Source organism: Stegastes partitus, unplaced genomic scaffold (assembly GCF_000690725.1).
Source record: "Stegastes partitus isolate 25-593 unplaced genomic scaffold, Stegastes_partitus-1.0.2 Scaffold6, whole genome shotgun sequence".
NCBI classification, from domain to species: Eukaryota; Metazoa; Chordata; class Actinopteri; family Pomacentridae; genus Stegastes; species Stegastes partitus.
In genome coordinates this window covers 970,685-990,935 of record NW_007577737.1, presented here as the reverse complement: position 1 = coordinate 990,935, position 20,251 = coordinate 970,685, and the positions used below count along the sequence as shown (strand labels likewise).

Sequence of the window (20,251 nt, the reverse complement as noted above, 5' to 3'; positions counted from 1 at the left end):
CGTTGGCTTTGTTACTTACATGCGAACCCAGCAAACAAATGCAAAAAGCACAATGGCACTTAAACACCTTCAGGTACCAGATAATGAGCTCGTCATTTGTAGCGCTCTGTAGTGCCTCACTGTGCAGATGTTGTAATATCAGACTTTGAAAATGTCGTTTTTTTGTTCCAGCAGCACTGTCAACAAAACACAGAAACTATGTGTGCATGCGGCGCTAAATTCAGGGAAACAGAACCACTATGTTAACAGATCGAACAACGCTCTGTGCATACCGAGCCCTGAGCCCATCTTAGGGCCCACATTAAGCCCCATTTAAATGATATCATGCCTCCGTGCCAGTGACAGCCGTGGCCGGAGGCACTGTGTTTTCAGGTTGTCCATCCATCTGTCCCATTCTCATAAATACAAGATTTCAGCGATGCCAAGAGGGATTGCTTCAAATTTGGCACAAACGTTCACGTGGCCTCTCTGGCTATTATTCAGCATCGTGGCTCAGGAGCAGCAGGGGAGATTGAGACTATACTTCACGTTTTGTCAGACAGCAAATTGGTGACACTAATCTCTGGCTCCCACCTTGAAATTGTACTCGTATAGCTTCTTCTGTGCCGCCGCTTATCACATCCACATTTGAAGTGTTGGCTATAACTTTCTGATAGATCACACTCGGCTTTATTGGCCAAACACGGGACTTCCTGTTCTCTTAATGAACTTACACACTTCAAAGTAGTCACTAAATATGAACAGACATGGTTGTAAACGGCATATGTGACTGGGATGGCATACAACAGCTAGGCAGTAAATGTTAGTTAATCAGACATGACTAGCTGCGATGTTGACATCTGAACTGCAAGCTCCACTCGTTGAAACTGCACAAACACAACAGGCCATGTAGATGACTGAGTGTTGGTACTAGAGGCTTCTCTGCGCACGGTTACCTGCATGTGAGGCGTTTAGGGAACACTTGTAAATTGCAGTGTATATTTTGCATGCAGGAGATGCACTGAATTCAGGTGAAAAGGTTTCTTATTTCATTGCAAAGATTTGTACGTTAGCAGTCATAACCAAACATCATTTATTTAAACGTGAAACTGCATTTTTGGTCCGTGAACATCAACAAATAATCATTACCTCAGTATGATAGTAGCATACCTGTGGAGGCCACGACCAAAGAACTGGAAGTGAGAGAACAAATCACACCTTATTACTTTCAGTGATAATCTTAATTGCCGATATTTTAATGGTACAAAAAAATAAACTAAATGCTTCAAAGAGCCACGCTCGGGTCATCTTTGTAGAGACAACACGGGCAACATAAGCCCCATAAATGCAACCCAAAGAGCTCCTGTTTGATGTTGCAGCCCTTAATGATCCACACAGTCTAATGAGCAGCCACACCGAATACAGATATCACCACGGGGGGCTTTCCGACTTTGTAAAACACAGAAAAGGCCACTCTATCATAACTGTGACTGCATGCGTAATTGCACTAGAGGAAGAGGACGCTGATTTGTGTGGTGGGGGGCCAAATTGCTGCGGTAATTTCCAGTAGAGGAAAGACAATGAGGCTTTTGTTATTCCTCCAATTAAATGTCACCCCAGACATGGCGAAGCTTCCACGCTTTAGGGCTTCAGAGCCGAGGATGAAGGATTGCTCGTGGCTAAATAGAGAATACTGTAGCTGTAAGCGTTGCTGCTCATAATTCAGGCCGAGGCATCCCGAATGCATCTCTGCACAGGGATGAGTTTTGTTCGGTCTCTGAGGCCATGGAGCAGAGTTCCTAATGCACAAACTGAGTCACTGTAGTCTGACTTAACACAGTTTTACACACCTCTTGACATGTGGTGCCCACTAAAAGAGCTGTGTAACCTATTTTTGGTCCCACGGCATTAAAGGAGAGAACAGTTCCAGATCCTCATGCATAAATGAAAACCTAAACCTTCCCAAACTGCTCTAATGTGGGCATTTTTTTCAAATTGTTCCCATCAGTGCTTCATTACTGCCCATTTCCGTCTGCGTCGAGCTGCTACAGCTGCCCGTCTGCCTGATCTAACTAAGCACATAAAGACGACAGTCAACAGTGACCCAGCTAACTCAGGAGGCGCATCATAGCGACGCTAGGTACGCGGTCAGCTCTGCTACGGCATGAACGTGGCAGCTACAAACTCCCAGCGAGCAAAAATCTTATCGCTCATTCCACGCTGAAAAACACACAGTCGCCCTAATCCGACTTTGAAACTTCAGCAAAGATAAAAATCAAGCAGCACAAGCACTCACAGATAATGTATCTGTGTGAAATACGCAGTGATAGCATCTTAGTAGAAAACTGGGCTCTGGGCAAAGAGAATACATAAAAGGCAACAATGAGCTCATCCTGGATGAAAACTCGGCACTCTCTCCCCCGTACCCGACAGACTTGGAGTGGTGAATGAGAGCAAAGGCTTCCGCTCACTCTCTTGTCTGGGTAGCAAATCTCCAAATCCCAGCCAGAGGCGGAAACAGATCCAGCACCCTATTACAGGGAGCCTGAGAGATGGGAGTGCAGCTCATTCGCAGCCAAATTCGGCTTTTGTCTAGCGGGCCCATCAAACAGGACCCAACCTTCGCTGGGAGTGTCATAATGACACCACTGCAGGCGGGATGTGCGTCTGTGTAGGTGTTTGTGGGACTGTGTGTTGGATGAAGGGTGATGGGGAAGGAGAAGAAGACAGATGACTCTCTCAGCCCAACACTCCTGATTGAACTGCAGCCCAGAAATGCAAAGGGGGGAACCGTCCCTCTGATTTCCCGCCGCCAGTGAATGATGCTGATGCAGACAGCAAAAGTAATGTGACACGCTGTACAGCCGGCACCTCCGGAGGAGCTGAGCTGAGCGCCAATGTCACGCTCTCCTCCATTAAGTCAAGAGAGACATTTTTGTTTAGAGATTAGAGTGCTATCCACCTTTTTATCACAACTCCTAGCATTTGTAGAAACGACGCGGTAAAGAGGTAAAGAGGTGAAGCTGCAGGTACAGACTGTGCCTGCAGCAACACGCAGCAGCAGCAGCAGCTCAGGTTAAAAGGCTCATTTACTCCTATTCTGAATGAAATGAACTTATTAACACCTCAGCTGGACTAGAACAGTCCGACACGTCCCAGCTGGGGACAAAACGTTAGTCAGGTTGAACCAACCATCCTCATAGATTCCCTCTTAGGAATCCACTCAGTGGAAAAACAGTTGGCTAGTGGCCACCCAGTGACCCACGCTATGGCTTCACCATCCACACAGCCGTGTACACCAGTCTGGCATCCATAGAACATGTTTAATAACCAAGGGCTGAGGCAGAGTTATATATGTTTAGAATCAAGAAAAGCTAACAAGGAGGGGTCGGTTTTATTAGTATAGAAATGGTTGGGCTCATGTTAAATGGCACAAAAGGAAGGGGGCGGCTCTAAGGTTTGATAATGTTCAAGTCCTCTCCAGTCATTGATTTAACCCTGGATGGATGGATGGATGGATGGATGGATGGATGGATGGATGGTCCCTCCCTGCTTTAAAGTGGCTGAGAGGCAGTTCCTCACCCATCTCTACGCACTGCAGCTGGAGCACACCAGCTCACCTTCGACTCTGCTCAAACACTGTGAAACTACACACCATGTATATATAATATTAGAGTAATTTGGCTGCAGCATGTTGGAACCAGAAACCTGTCCTGAAGAAGAAGAATGTGAGGATTGGTTTCTTTGGTTTATTACGTATGAAACCCCTAAAGTCCAAATCTGATGGTACACTGTAGCTTTAATGTGGAAATGCTAAGCCATGGCGTTGGCGGATTATATGAGACGTATTCTAACATTTAAAAATAAACAAAGATGCCATACAGGCTTGTTAAAAGACAAAAAGGATCTGAAACGCTTGGCATTTTTGCTTGACAATGACTAAAAAAATTATCATTAAGAGTTGAACATTCTGCAAGTCTATCCAGTCGTCAAATATTCATTTCATCTCTGGATGAAATAGAAGTTCAGAGAGAAAAAAAACATCTATGACTTGACTGTCTTTCTTCCTGCTCAATACAAACTCCACATTCTAAAATACTGCAATTACAATAAATATTCACATATCGGCTGCCTGGTACATTTCAAAATGTAAATAAACCAAAACCTGTAATAAAGAGGGAAACTGATTTTGGCAGACAAATCCCATGCAAATTCAAATCATACGACGTGCAACATGGGAACAGTGAGAGCATTATCAAAAGATAATATTCCTTAACATCCTCCCTGGCACGCCGGCTGACTGCGAGGGGTGTTGGCGCGCAATCAAAGTCGGCAGCAAATATTCAGAAACCTTAAGATGACTGCGCTTGTTAGAATACACAGGAGGTGTGATGCAGCATCTGTTCCATCACCAGAGGAGGGGTCCGGTTTTGTCACTGGGGTGGCTGCTAACAGAGCTGTGCGGGGGGGCTCCGCAAGTTCACCGCGCTTTGAAACGCTAGCGTCTGGATAGCTGGAAGGGCCAGACGCAAGTTAGATCACAGTTTGAGAACAAGGCTCGCTCGGTAAGTTCCAAAGACGTACTCATGGGAAGAGAACAGACGCACAAAAGAACTGGCAAATGTGAAAGCGAGGAAGAATCGTACCTCTGTCGGGCTGCCACGTAGACTGAAAAAGTATGTTTCAAGGTCAAGATAAGTAGTCACGGCAAATGAAATCCTAACGACTGTGGTAATTACCAAATCGCTGGAACTATATTGAAAGGGAAATGTCGAAGTCCGAGGTCACTCATCTCTCCTGAGTGAAATCGCACCAAGTGCCTAATGATCTCCTTCATATATTCCAATGAAGCTTGGGGGGCGTTTTTAATGGAGAGGTGCCGTCATCAGAGCCGGATTCACTCCTTAAGTGTCAGAAACATCCCCTCTTGATCTCAACCGGCTACGAGTGCGTCCGCTTGAAAAGGAAGCAAGCTTTGAAGGTCACGGGTTGAGATGAAAAACTCTGGGAGTGATGATAACACCGTCGCAGACCTGCATTAGCTTCAGCCTTTGATTTCACAGTAATCACACACACGCACTAAAAAACAGCAGCAAAACTAATTGTCATAAATAATACAGCGAGTGCAGATCTATAGCTAAAGCGTTTACATGACAGATTTGAGGATTTACTACAGTCTGAGCAGTGGCATCATTAGGCTGAGTTTAGTTGGGGGGTAAAGAGCAATCCAGATAATTAACTACAGCTATATTTTTAATAGACGCTGAGGAATTTCCAGTGAGCGAGGACTTGGTTTACAAGAAATGCACTCTCAAAGAGTACTTTAAAATGCATCCATCACCTCATATTTCATGCTTCGGAAACCCTTTTACAAAGTACCGTGTATTGGTTTTCACTGAGGGAGAGTTGAACTAAAACTGGAGAGCAGGGAGGAATCACTGAAACGCCCAGGACCAGAAATGTTATGAAAAATGTCCTGAGAACAGTGTACAAAAAACCCAACAAAGTCAAAAAGAGCAGCTTCAGGAGCTTCAGACTGTAGATTCAGGCGGTGATGGAAAGTCCAGTCTAGTGTTTCTGCCTCCTGCTTCAGTCAAATACTGTAAAGAAACAGGCGCAACAAAAGACGGCAACTAACCTGAAGGTCAACTTCTTGTTTTTTCTTACAACAGACTCCTTTCTAGTTTCTCTCTAGAACAGGGGGGAGTAATACTGGATGTTTGCCACTAAACAGGAAGTCTCTCCTGTAGAAGAATTAAAACACAGTCATGACTCGATAATCCGACCCTTAACAATCCTAAACCTGCTATCCGACAGGTTTTTAGGAAAAACCAACAGAACACATAAAAACAGTCTTAACATAGCGACAGCCTTGGATTCTGACTCCGACATGACATTTGATGTCACCAATCAGGATAACAGCGTATTATCTGACTGAACAATCCCACAGATTGGCTACGTTCACACTGCAGGGCTTGATGCTCAATGAGGATTTCTTTGAGTTCTTTCACATTTCCAGTTAAATGCAACTTGTATGTGATCTGCTGTGTGAACTTCATACGACCCAAAAGTGTCCCCGATGGTGGAAACAGAAGTGTGAGCGCTAACTAAACTAGCATCAGCAGCCAAGTACTGCCTGTGTGTTCTGGACACTTCCACCCCGTCAGAGTGCTGCCCTGGGGTGGAAGTGTCCCCCGACCGCACCGAAAATTCAGATATTCATCATTAATTGGGGCTGAATATCCAGAGAGCAGAAAGTGCTACTGGGACCAGCCCTACTAGTTATCATAACAACTATAAACAATAATTAACTAATGAGCCTTCCAGCATCAAGCCCTCCTCGTATCTGGACCTCCGTCTTGACAATCCGACAGCCTTGCTATCCGACATGAAAGAAGGTTTTACGTTTATTATCTGTATTATTCTACCAACTCTTATTGTGGTGGCCGACTGGCAGCAGGAGACATAAAAAGATTTTCAAACGTACACATTCGATGGGGAAAACAGGAAAACTGGTTCAACTATTTGATGTAACACTTTCATCTTATCTACCTGTCACTGTTCATTTTGTGGCCGCTGCTGATATTTCATTGTAAACCTTTTACTGTCCGATAGCGACGGTGTACCAATACGCAGCCGTAGTTTGGAAGCCAACCAAATTTGTACTTGAACAAGGGACATGAAAACTGAGCAGCACTGACAGCTTAATCTTCCTTTCCTCAGATGCAAGTCCAAACAAAACTTTGAGCATCCGGCACGGAGCACGTACAGACTGCTCGCTTCGCCGTCTCAGAATACGCTGCATCTTCGCCAGTTTTCCTCCTGACAAAACAGATGTGAGGGATACGTTGGCATCAAGATGACATCCATATGGGGGCTGACTCAGGGAAAAATATTGAGTCTGACGGCCAAACTGCTGCGGTGACTCAGTAACTAAAGAGTCCAAGAACGGTTGCCTTGCCTCTCCCGTAGAGCACGAATCGCTCCACAAAACGGTGAGCGAACGGTGTACTGCAGTCTATCCGCCCCGAGGTTAGGAAACGTAGAAGGACCACGAGTCAGTGTGCTGCTTGGGTCAACGGTTAGGATTTGGAAGGAAAAGAAGCTCTACTTTTGGGTTGCTATATGACTCAAAGACTCATTAGGTTGTGAAGCTGGGTGGGAGAAAACCACTTTATTTATTAATTTCAGAAAATCTGCTCTGAAGACTTGGCGAGATCAGGAGGCGGCGCCATAAAAAGGCAAAATGAGTAGGCAGAGTTGTGTCTCTGCAGACTGAAATGCTGCAAGATAAGACTGTAACACTCTGAAACTGACATCTTGTTGAATCTGTATGAAAGGCTAAAGCTTAAAAGTGTATATTTTAGCCGTGGTGTACAGCATCCCTGCCCTGTACGTGTTCCTGTGCGCAGCACAATAAACAACACATTATTATTTCAGTGTAAAAGGAGTTTGAAGTACATGCAAGAAAGCCTCTGCTACAAGAGGGGCTAGAGGATGTTGTCCACAGGATTGGGAAAGCCACGTTCTTGCAGCAACTGGCCAGAAGTGTGAAGCACATAAAGCAGGAGGGATTTGAAATTCTCTCTCTGCACTCTCTCTCTCTCCACGAGAGCTCAAAAGTGTGGGCTGTTATCCCCTCGTGAACCATCATCACATCTTCTGAGATGGCGTGTTTTTCGCCCTGCCTTTGAAGGCAGTTTGGAAGAGCGACGCAGCTGCTTGCAGATGTGGCCAGACAATGCGCGGCACAAACTCATTTCAGAGCTTCACTCGTTGCAAAGGTGTGGGCACCGATACAAAGGAGTGGTAGGCGTGCTTTCTTGTGCGCCGCTAAAGATGGGGGATTTCACACTCTCTGGAAACTATACTCTGATCCAGACTGATCAAAAGTGCCTTTTTTAAATTCATATTCCACCATTTGCAAAGCGCTCTCGCTGTATCAGTCTGTCAAACAGGGATAATTGCAATCAGATAATTCAATAATCTTTCACTAGGATTCGTAACGGTTGCTTTTTCAATTGGAAACGTCTTGAGGGCGAAACAAACTGTTTATCTAATGGCCTGCAAGTGCACTGATGCCTGCTGTGGGTTGCCTGGAGCCATGATGAGTCATGCAATGCTCAAAGCGCTCCTCAGACTTTTTATAGCAGCAGGTTAGCTGCATGCCAACGATGCCCACAGATTCCATGAGGGAAACCTGCTCTCAGCGAGCACTCGCATTTAGGAGTGAATGATCTGGCCAGAAGATCACATGGCGATCATTATGAGATGATCCGTCGTGGCAGAATCAAACCCAATCACCGGAGTCTTCGGGTGTCTCCCTTTAATTGAATATCGCAAGGTCGTGACTTTGCTATTCGAAGTGAGATGATTTGCGGTAAAACGGCACTCGATAGATGAAATTTAATTAAATCACGACCCGTGATCTGAATTGCGGCTCCCCCTACACATTTAGTTAAACTCATACGGTTGCCTGGAAACAAAACCTGTCACTTCAGCTTAAAACCAGACACTCAATGCACAAATCTCTGCATCTTGTTTTCACCCTGATTTCATTCTCTGACTGTAAGTAGTGATTCCTATCGCTGCAGCCGGGATGCTTCGATAGAGATGTCGCTCCGCTGTTCTTTGACTGCCACGCTGTCTTTTGTTTACAAGTCACACCTCTAAAACGCGTAGAGCTTAAGATGATCACCGTCCCAAACGTGTCACAATTGTGCTTTTGCTAAGAAAGAAAGCTTGGAAAGATTTGCTGATTCTTTTGAAAAGCAGATGTGCAAAATCAGATTGTTCAAGATATAAGATCAGCAGATAATCCAAATCTACTTAGACTCTATTGGCTGTACAGGCAAGACTTTGAGTTTTTAGTTTGAGTTTTTTGACCTTCTGGGGCTATTATAGTTCAGTCATACAGCATTGTAGTGAGCTAGTGTTTATAAGTTTGTAGTTTAAAGTCATTTCTAAGAGTGACAGAAATATATGTCTGTAAGTATTGATGCATATGCTGTTGTTTAATATTTTAGTTGTAATTTTACTGTTTAAGAAGAGAAAATATTGTGGTGATGCTAATGCGATTAGCCCGTTAAGGGGAATTTTCATTATATCTTAGCATTAAGCTAGCAGACTGTTAACTTTGTTCGTATGTACTATGTGTCTTCTTAAAATGCAAGGCCAATTGTGTTTCGTTGTTTTTACAATTTTACAGTGCCTTTGTGCGTGAGGTCATAAATAAACGGCTGACTCCAGAAGAAACGGTCTCTCATTTCACAAAGAACTGTTTAGCTAATCTGCCAAACTAGACGATAGCATTTAGGGAGGGCAGAATAATCCAAGTGGCCTTTCATCATTCATCATATCACCGACAGTATTGTCATTGTAGTCTACAACCACAGACTGTGTACGAAGACAAAGCTATTGTCAGTAACAGGCTGTAAACATTTTTATTTCAGTTGTGAATGTGTGCATTTTAACATGGACTTCTATGGATATTGACCTTTTTTTGAGGAACTGCAGTTTTTTGGAACTTCCAATTATTTTTCCAGGCCCAGAGTTTACCACTTGTTTAAAGAGAACAAATCCGTCCATCCACCATCTATACGACGCTTAATCCTCACTAGGGTCGTGGGGGGTGGAAGGTTCACCTGGACAGGTAACCAGTCTATCACAGGGCTACACTTAGAGACAGACAACCAAGCACACTCACATTCACACCTACGGACAATTTAGAATCACCAATTAGCCTCAGCATGTTTTTGGGGACTGTGGGAGGAAGCCGGAGAACCCGGAGAGAACCCACGCTGCACGGGGAGAACATGGAGACTCCACACAAAAAGATCCCGGGTGTCCTCACAGGGACGCCACCCGGCGACCTCCTAGCTGCGAGGCGACGGTGCTAACCACCGAGACACCTGCAGCCCAGAGAACAAATCATGTTCAAAAAATAAAGGTCTTTCAAGTTCTGCCAGTCCTGTAATCCTCCACCGCCTGGAGGAACAGCTCCTCAGGTCCACTCTCGCCAGGGTTAAACTGTCTTCCGGGTGTTAAACGTCTATAATGGGTTTTTATGGGCTTTTAACTTTCATGATTAATTTTTTTTTCAGATGATTAATTCCTATCTCGATTCTCTTCCTTTTCCTATTCAGCAGAAATTTCACCTTTGCCACGCGGAGATCCTGAACCGTTGTCTGTTTTACACGTCAGCAGAAACGAGCTATGCAGAGAGGGATGATCTCCATCATGACAATGGGACAGAGGGCTCGGACGGTTCAGATACATGGTTAATGCAGCAGTAATTGAACAGAAACCTTCAAGCATACTCGGTTTTCTCAGATGAATTTATGTTGCACCTAACAAGAGTTTTTATTGTTCAATTCTTCTGAGCATGCTTTTTTTTTGGCCTTTTTGCCTTTATTTGACCGGACAGTAGAGACAGAGACAGGAAAGTGGGGAGAAGAATGGGCAGCAAATTGCCATGGGCTGGATTCGAACCCACGACCGCTGCATCGGGGACTATAGCCCCAGTACATGGGTCGCCAACTCAACCTGTTAAGCTATAGCGACGCCCCCTGCTTTAAAAGTGAACTATGCAGACAAAAAACCTGCAGGAAGAACATTAAAATAAGACGCGTTCTTGTATTCCCACTTCCTGCATTCAGCTGCAACTTACACATCATGTAATCCACAAATCTCCCCTTTGGGCTTAAAATCAGGTTCATTTCAGCCTTTTTCGGAAACCCAACCTCCACCTTGTTTGATAGCTGGTGTGGCTCGCCCAGACAACCTGCCAGCTGCTCTCCTTGATAACCCTGATGATATGACAGCCGCCTGACTGGCTCAGGGTTTTTTTTCTTGCAGCCAGTCAGAGATTGACAACCTATTCCAGCTGTCCAGGTGTCCTGCTCGACACCCCTCCATTCGTCCATCTGTCATTTCTCGTCCTCTCGCCGTGAGCCCTCTTCCACCCACTCGTCCCTCCAACCTGCTCCTCCACTTGTCTGCATACTCGCAACAACAGAAAGAAACCGTGCGACTCGCCCGGCTGTCAGCTGTTCCCGTGACCTGAAACAAAGCTGTGGCCTCGGACCATAATGATGGGTAATGTCACACCAGGTGGGCCCGTGAGTGGCTGGGCTGCCACAATAAAGCCGTCCCCTCTCAAAGGGCCGATGGGAACGAACGGAAACACGAGAGCCGAACAATGGGCACATCTGCACCGCAAAAACCGGAGATGGGGCGCTGCCAACGTGGAAGGACGCCCATTGGCGGACGCACAATGGGCAGAGACACATTATGCCGCGGGCTAATCATTTCCAAAACAACACGGAAAATATTCAGCAAATCAATCAGCGCTTACTCTGAACACCGAGTACAGGTGACTATCAAACAGAAAATATGCTGTTTTCACTCCACCTTTCTTTATACTCTCTCAGCATCCTGTTCATTTAAGCGCATAAGAGTCTAGACTTTGGAGAAAAGTCTTTAACTAAATGAATGCTTGATTCTCGTTCTTCTGCTGCAAATCAATGAATTTTTTTTCCCATCGATTAATAATTCAAGTCATTTTTTTTAAAAGCAAGAATCCAAAGTTCAATGGGTCCAAATATTAAGCACACGTTTGACTCTTTTCACGCGGCACTAAACTGAATATTTGTTGATTCTGGAAGGTCGTACAGAAGAAAAAAAAAAGCCTTTGGAACAACATCACCTTGGGTTCTATGAGATTCTAACTCACTCGCATATTTTCCATTTTGTGCACCAAATAATTAACCGACGATATACTCGGCATATCAATAATGGAAATACTCATTAGTTGGAGTCATAAGTGTAACTGCTGATCTAACCGTGGGCCTCGGTTACATGGATTCCCATTAGAAAAAGCTCATTTCTTAAGGGAAGCCGATGTGGGAGCCTTCGGGGGCCGACTTAAGTTTTGAGACCAGTGACTAAGTGGACGGCAGCAGCAGAAGTATTTTTTAATTCCAAAACTTTCCTGCCTGTGATACAAGGAACCAAAGTACCCAGAACAAAGCCACGCATACTCAGGGGACGGCTCGAAAACATGCAAACAAATGGGCCGCCGGAGTGTCTCAGTATTCCGAAGAGAGAGGATGTCTACGAAACAGAGCGGCGAGAAGAGGCAGAGGCCATGTAAGCCTTTCTAGGAAGTGCAATAACATCATCCGAGATTAGCTTTAGGGGATTGGTTTATTTGCATAGTGATAAAAAGACAGAAATAGACCAACTATATTAACCGATTCATACGCGAGATACAAAAAAAAAAAAAACACGTAAGAGGCTTGTGGAAATGAGGAGAAGGGGGGAAAAGAAGGCTTCCAATGAAGACATAACAGAATCTAAATGACACAGAACACGAGGCATTCGAGGGGTGCCAAGCTGACTGCTAGCCAATCAGCTAAACCAGGGATCCGGCCAATGGGCATGACAACACACAGAGAATTATCTTGATATGAAACATGCAAATGGCAACTAAATATAACAGATAACCAGCACGCTGGGTGCAGAACCTGAACAACTACACGACAAACAAACAAACCACCACCGTGCGCCTAGAACTGCTTGACATTCACATTAACTTCCACTTTGGGATTTATCTGATTAAACCAGCCGTCTACCTAGCTCCACTGCTCGCGCTAAGCTGTGAATTTCTGGGGAGTTTCTTGCAAAATGTGAGAGGGATTAAATGGAAAGGAGAGAAATTACTGGAGAATAAGCTGAGTTGAGCTATTTTAACTATTCAGTAATGCTTGGGAGATGCTTTAAGCAGCTGATCTTATTAAATGGGCTCTGCTGTAAGTAGTCTATCAACCGCGCAAGACATTCAATTTAACCTGGCCGACGAAATAATAAATCAGCCCCATCCTCCCTCCGTGAAGCCGTAAAAGCACAGATATTATACATGTACGTGCACACAGAAAACAAACTGATGAAGCAGTTTTTGGAACAATGAAATCTCTTTGGCTTCGCCACCAAAACCTCCCTCAGTTTGAACGCCTGGCAGGCATTAATTTCTTCTCTCCCTCTCCGCCTCCTACCATCCATCCATCCTACCGCCGTTCCTCTCACTCCTCCTTTCTTCTCTCCTCTGCATGCAGGTGCGCTCGCCCACAGAGCTGCACGCCGACTCCTGTCAGTAAGAGGACAGGGATGTATGATAAGCACAGATCCTCTCTGTTCCCGCTGCCCCGCTTCCGCCCCGCAGCATCCAAAGGGCATCGAGGACCACTTCAAAGCCCACGTGAAGGAGGGAAGGAAAGCGGTGAGACTGAGCCGATTTTCCAGAATTGTCCGACCAAAAATCATCTGCAAACAAAGCCACAAGACTGCACATGATTGTGGAACTTCTGTCCTTTCCTGTTGGGATGCTTTAACCCTCTAAACCCCAAAAAAGACATAATATCTAATCCAAGCCCTTACAGGAAAACAGAAGCAACCACTGGATTTTTAACTTTGCACCACCAGTCCTCCAACTACTCATCTGTGAAGCGCCCTCCAGATATCAAAAAACTAAACCAAACACAAGTTTAAAATCATGATATTTCATCAAATTTAGTTTACTTGTCACATTGGAGGGGGAAAATGCCAAATATAAACAGTCTGCTCTAAAAAAAAATAAAATAAAAATAAATATATATATATATATATATATATATAGTATACTGAATTTGAATGCTGATTTTGACTTGAATTTTGATTTGGATTTGATTTGATTTGAATTTTGTATGCTGCTGTTTTGTTGCTGATTCTATGTTGGTGTTGTGTTGTTTTTTGGTGTAGCAATTTGCCTGATTAATAAAGTTTTATTCTAATTCTTTTATTCTAAAAATTCTGCACTCCTCGGCTCAAGCATTAATCCCTGAGTGACGCCGCTGCAACCAACAGACACACATTCAGTCAGCTGAACTGCAGGCTGTGTTTACAGAGAGCAAATGAGTACGGACAATAATTAAAAATTTAAGAAGTACAATATCTACAGTATGTGGAGCCCACATTTTATTCCAGTATTGATGACACCTGTGGGCACTCACATCAGTTTTCTTTCATTTCTTGCAAAATAATTGAAGAAATCTAGCTTTTTCTTCTGTCAGATGCATGGCACTCTAACTGTGTCTATCCATGGTTATGCTGTCTCTATAAAGGGCCATGACTTCACACTGCAATAAAACAGAAGAGCCCACAGCGAGCAAAAATAAGACACGAGCAAGAAATCCCAGAAACTGGGGTTTGGAGGGTTCAGATTTTTTCCCACATATGCATCAGCTAACCCTGTTGTTCTCACGTTAAGCCGTTTTTATTGCAGTCTGGACCTTTTTCTGTAAAAACCACCCATGTAAACTACTCCTGAGTGCTGTGCAGGGTTCGGTGTTGGAGAGGCGCCATTTTGACGCCCTCATCGAGCAGCAGCCTTCTCTCTAACGCCGCCCTCAGTGCGCTCCATTTCCTCCGTGCTCAGAGAAGCGGAGCTACATCCAGCAACCACCATTTCTTCCTTGTTTTAGCGCACTTTGGGTTGTGTGTTTGTTTCTGTCGGATCCTGCGCCGCAACAGAAAGGGCTGATTGGAGTGCAACCCTCTGAAACATTTGCATCACCTCGCGCCGGCAGCCCAGAGCCGTCGATTGTTTTTGTGTTTTACATCGAACAGCACAAAACCTAAAACTTCACGCCGAGTGAAGTGCAGCCGATGTAACTTGTCCGACATGTTGGCTGAGACGGAGGAGTGATGGGACGTCTTGGGCTTGATGCTGCTGGGGAAACTCGAAGCGTGAAGACTGACCAGTTACACATTGATGCATAGAACTATAGGGGAACACGCCGTCAATTACAGCCGTGCATTTGTTAAGCGGCCACGTCGCTCCTTCTGTTTTTCCCCGGATGGATGGGTTCTGCAGGCTGGGTGGTCATGGAACAACAATCACATCAAAGCGCCCGTGACAACATGGAAGGAACAGCTTGACAAAAGCTGCATCGACCACGCACTTCCACTCCTGCAAGACGCACACACACACCGGAGTGAAGTGCTTCCTGTAGCACTTTCTGTAGATGAGAACACAGGGGATAAATTTAGTTCTGCTATCTAGGTTTGTTTTGGGGCCTGCTCCAGGATCTGTTCCAGCCGTGAAGACAACACAAGACATGATGCAATTTGGACATTTACATCCATTAGATCTGCCCAAAGAAGAATACAGTCTGTGATGTGACAACATCCATCTGAGAGTCAACTTCACAACGAGGGAAAACACAGAATCACTTACAGAGTCTCCTTATTAGAGCCAACCTTATTTCTCCTCAAAACAACACCTGCCGTCAGCATCACTGGAATCTTTGAAGGAAGCCAGAAACACTCAGTGTATGAAGGAAGGTGGTACAGTCCTGCACAAACAACAACGGTGCTACATCTCACCGACCAGCAGCTGTGAGGAGAACACCCACATCACTAGTCCCTCCACCATGAGTGCAAACTGTCCTTCAAACAAACACCAAAGATGTCACAACAAGTAAATACGAAGAAAATCTAAGAAATCAGAACTACACTGCAAGTAAAGCGGCGCCTCATTTCGGTGCCCCGTCACGTAGAACTTCAATTATTTGGAGTGGTGAATTTTCATCTACAGTTTTCTAATTTAGGATTAAAAAAACATTTTTACTATAGACTGAAATTAATTAAAGCGTGACTGAATTAAACTGTGGAGGTCCACTACTGCTGAGTGAATAAACACCGAACACGCCGCCATCTAGACCGAACGTGTGGAGATGTTTGAAAGTTAGAGGAGTGCAAAATTAAACTCTTTAGCCTTAAACAAAGAGCTAGGAGCTGGAACACAGTGTTCCAGGCTATCAGAGGACAATGCTCTTAAAATCTCATTAGCAAACGGCTGCCAAAATGTGTGAGAAGACTGCGGTGCAGAAAGGTGGGGCAGAGGACTGGCTCAAGGTAATTTGTAATGAATAATAGCCCGGGCCGTATTGTTCTGTGCCTTGTGCGAGCAGCGGACCATGCTGCTGAAACCTCTCCCAGCGTCATGTAATTAAATGTAAAGCTAAATACTGAACTGACTCCACACATACTGTGAAGCTTATTAGGTGCAGGTGAGCACACAAACACTGGCCCAAATGTGCAGAAGAGGCAATTCATCACGCTAACTAACTGGGCTAGCTCGCAGTGCCATTATCCTGCTGTAAGGCATCTGTAAGTCATGTGGCCTGCAGGCTGCTGACAAGCCCCTCTTGTTAGGTGGCTTTCAGAAGAGCCCCACCAGCCGCCTTGGCTGACAGGCAAATTGGGGGCTAAAAACTGGGGCATTAGCTACCTCAGTTCAGCGCGAATGGCTCGACTGCTGCGTTTAACCTTTATACTGCATATTGCCCTTTGTCACGGTCTCCAGCAGCAATCTGGAATAGCTCGCTGAAACGCTAAATGCCCCAACCTTCCTCACATTATCCACCGCAAAGAGGATAACTGCAGTAGAAAGGCAACTCAGACGGTCTCGTCACATAAAAATCATCTTGAATTGTTAGCAGGCGTTTAATATAAATGACACTGTAAACCTCTCTAAACCAAATAGCAGCTAAATCAGGTCTGAAAGCGGGCTGTTTGTGTGCCTTTGGTAGCGCTAGCCAGTGGCGTCCTCATGCCCAACGCTGCTCCTGCCACAAGCAGCTCATCTACACTTGCCCCAGGTGCCCCGGAACAGATCTGTCGCCGCCTGTCTCACACCTGCAGCACACCTCAGATTCACAGACCTCCCTGCTACGTCTGACACCAGTCCGTTGGGAGGCCCCGACTGGGAAATAGCACTTAATCATCGGGGGCTTGACATTGAGTTGCCTGGCTGAGGAGAAAGCAGCAAATAAATAAAAGTCCTGCAAGACAAAAAAAAAACTCGAGCATGTCGGTTTTCTTGTGATATGACTCGAGTGCGATGAGCTCTGGTCTGCAAGGTTGGACTAGAAACAAAGGGCCGGAGCCAAAACTGTCATTATGTTTGGCACCGACATATGCTGTGAAACGGCTAATAGGTCGGTGTGGTAACTCCAATCTATTTAACACGAGCTAATGTACGTCTGAGCAGCCAGCACATTACGGCTGAGGATGGACACCCACAAAAACTCGCTCTGCTGCAGGTAACCGGACACCACGTCCACGCTGAATATTTTATACGCCGCTGGACAGTCAGTCAGGGGTTTAAGCCGGGATCACAGCTCCGGCCAAGCGTCTGCTAGGAAGATCAATCACAACTCATTCTCCGTTTTCCCACACTGCAGCAACGGCTCACGTGTTGCTGTGCCAGCAGCCGTTCCTGGGATGGCCTAATCTACTCTGAGATGGAAGTTGTGTTTTCTCTGTGTGAAAAAGACGGAAGGAGAGGAAAAAACACAGTGAGAGAGAGACAGAGAGGGAAGGAGAGAACACACACACACACATATAAGAGCTAGCTGCTACCCTCGCTAATTTGCCGGCTTTTGAAAAAAGCTGAGGTGGGGATTTCATTTTCACAGCCCATAACAACTTTCAGCAGCAAAGACTGTCTTATTAAAGCGGTCAGAGGGACTAAAACATTCTTTTTGAGGTGCTAACTGATATCAAAGTGTTGTTTGAGATAGTGGGAGATTGCACAAGGCATCTGCGAGACTACTGACATTTCAGGTGTTAAATCACACGTCTCTTGTTTGGGAATTAACACTAAAAAAAGCAGATGAACATCACTGGATGCTTTCCTCCTGTATTACATGAATGTCAGTGGCTCCAAAAAAAAAAAAAAGGGTTGGACAGATTCTGCATAACTTTCCAGCTGCCGTGGCGCCGGTGCTGCCAGTTTTGCTGGTTTCCAGGCCTGTTGATCAGAATATTCACACGGCTAGTGAAAGTGTTGGTTAAGGAAAAATGAATGCTCATGCACCCAAATTTCGCCAGTACAGAGAAGGAGGCAGGTGAAAGAGAGCGTGCAGCCGAGCACAATGAGCTGAAAGAAAGAGCAGGAATAAGACAATGTGCTTTGATAGCTTTAGAGAAGGTTAGGCAGTTTTCCAATGGCTCATGGGCTTAAAATCTTCTCTTAACCTGGCAGCACTGCTGCAGCGAGTGTGCGTGCAGATGGCACACCAACCCTCCAGCAGCAGACGGCACAAATACTACAGTCCCAATCGTCTCCTATATTAACGCGACCTTTTCAACTCGCTTTGACAATTTCCAGACTTACAGCCGTTTCTAAATGTTGCAGCTATTCCCAAATTTCCGACTTTGCAGATGTGATCAGTTCTGCATTGCGACTGTTAACCTTAACGTTAATGCCGTAGACGATCCCCGGCCGCACGTTACTGCAAACAAAAAGAAAGCTGAAGAGGCTCTTGTACCGAGATGAGAAAGAAAAAGACTGAACTGGTGGGTCCTTATGCACAATTACCTATTTTTAGGAGCAGCAGTTAAAAAAAAACAACAAAGTATTTAGTTCATATTAAATAGGAAGTGTTAACAATCAATGAACAACTTCCACTGAGATGAATTACAGCGGATATTTTTCCATATGCCGATAAAACTGATTTTAACCACCAACAGCTAATGTTTGCAGCTAAACCAGCTCAGTAGGAATCTGAGGAACAGACAAAGCAAACACCAGATTACGCAGTAAACAAGCCGTAGTCCTCCACAGTAAACTCCCCGTAACGTTATTAATCTCTCCGCAGCAGGCTTGAGTGACTCATAATAGCTTTATATAAAATAACCCTCATATATAATTTGCTTGATGGATGGATAGCATTAGTCCAGCTGCTGGAAACAGCTGCTTAGCTGGAACATATGTCCACAAACAATACTTCACCAACTTTATCAGTGCCAGAAATGTGTCGGTACTTGCTGCCACTTCTCAAATGTATGTCCTCTCAGAGCAGACACGCTATATTACTTTGGCTTTAATGTTGTTGGAATAATCAACAACATCTGAACACTGGCAGCCTGTGTTACTGGAAAGTGCTAGCTTAGCGTTTGCATGAGCCGTGGGTAGCTAGCTAAACCGGACGGTGATTCTACTAATCACATCAACATGGCTTCCACAGATAGTAGCTAGACAGCAAGGAGACGCGCTTTATGAGACACGTGCACCTGTAGCCCCACCTCGTTACACAGTAAAAGGCTCCACCTGCTGGTGCAACCAGGTACTACAGCATATCTACAATACATTCGCTAACATGCATGTCCCTCATCCTCCACCTTTTAGGTTCATATACTTTTAATCTGATGAATTATTTACACCAGTAGTAATTGATCAACCATTGAATTGATCAAGTTATTACCAGCAATACTAGCAGACCTTACAACTACCTGTGACCTACTAATTTATTCATCAGCTCACCGTTTAGCTCCCACACATCATTTCATTGGACTGAAATACCAACATCCCATATTGACACACAGTCAACATCCATCTAGACTTTGACCAAAGCTCAACTCATGCGAAACAGCAGCACTTCTGATGCAGACAGGTTGAAAAGAAAGTGAAAGTGTGCACGTTTGAGCGTGAATGTTTGTGCCGCTGTACACGAGTATCCACATAGTTATGTGTCTGACAGAGATGCTTCTTCTTCTCTCTTCTCGCTCTGCTGCAAGAAACAGAGTGCCTCTCCTGACATAACCAAGGTGGAAAAGACGTAAATGCTTTCAAGGAAAAACTCTCCTTCGACACATGCATAGATGCCGTACCATGCAGCTTTCAGACAGGTTAAATGTTCCTTCTGCTAATTCAATACGCTGGACAGACATTTATGTAAACTCAGGGAGGGGGAACAACATTTTCTCTTCTTAGAAGCTCCAGTAGCGGCTTGGCAAAACCTGGTACTTAGCAAAAAGAGATGTTTGTTCCAGGAGGATCAAGAGGTTCTACCTGGACAGTATTCTTAGCAGAAGTCAGCCGCTGCCACAACTGAGTATTATTTGGAACTAGATGAGGAAAGTAAAATGCACTTTGAAGTTAGGTCACAATTTTAGAAATAATTGCTTCCATTAATGGAAAAGCAAAGAAAAAAGAAATCCCCCCCCCCAAATGCCAACTAATCCCCCCTGATTTTAAAATAAACAAATATTAGCACCTAAAATTAGCGCAGCCAGATAACAGGGACTCTGCTGCTAAATCAGTGGCGTCTGCGCGCTGCAGAATAAAGCTTGACATTTTGGTGCTAGTAAATTCAATCTTGATTCTTCAAATTGCCAGCTTGTTTAACGTAATGGTTCGCTGCAAATAATTTGAAGCTCTGCACAG

The 20,251-nt window shown here is 44.8% G+C and overlaps 1 protein-coding gene across 1 annotated transcript in view; it reads right to left on the bottom strand.

Annotated features, from left to right (window-relative positions):
* Positions 1 to 20,251, bottom strand: part of stt3b (STT3 oligosaccharyltransferase complex catalytic subunit B) — a 91,946-nt gene that overhangs the window by 69,215 nt on the left and 2,480 nt on the right. The window lies entirely within an intron of this gene.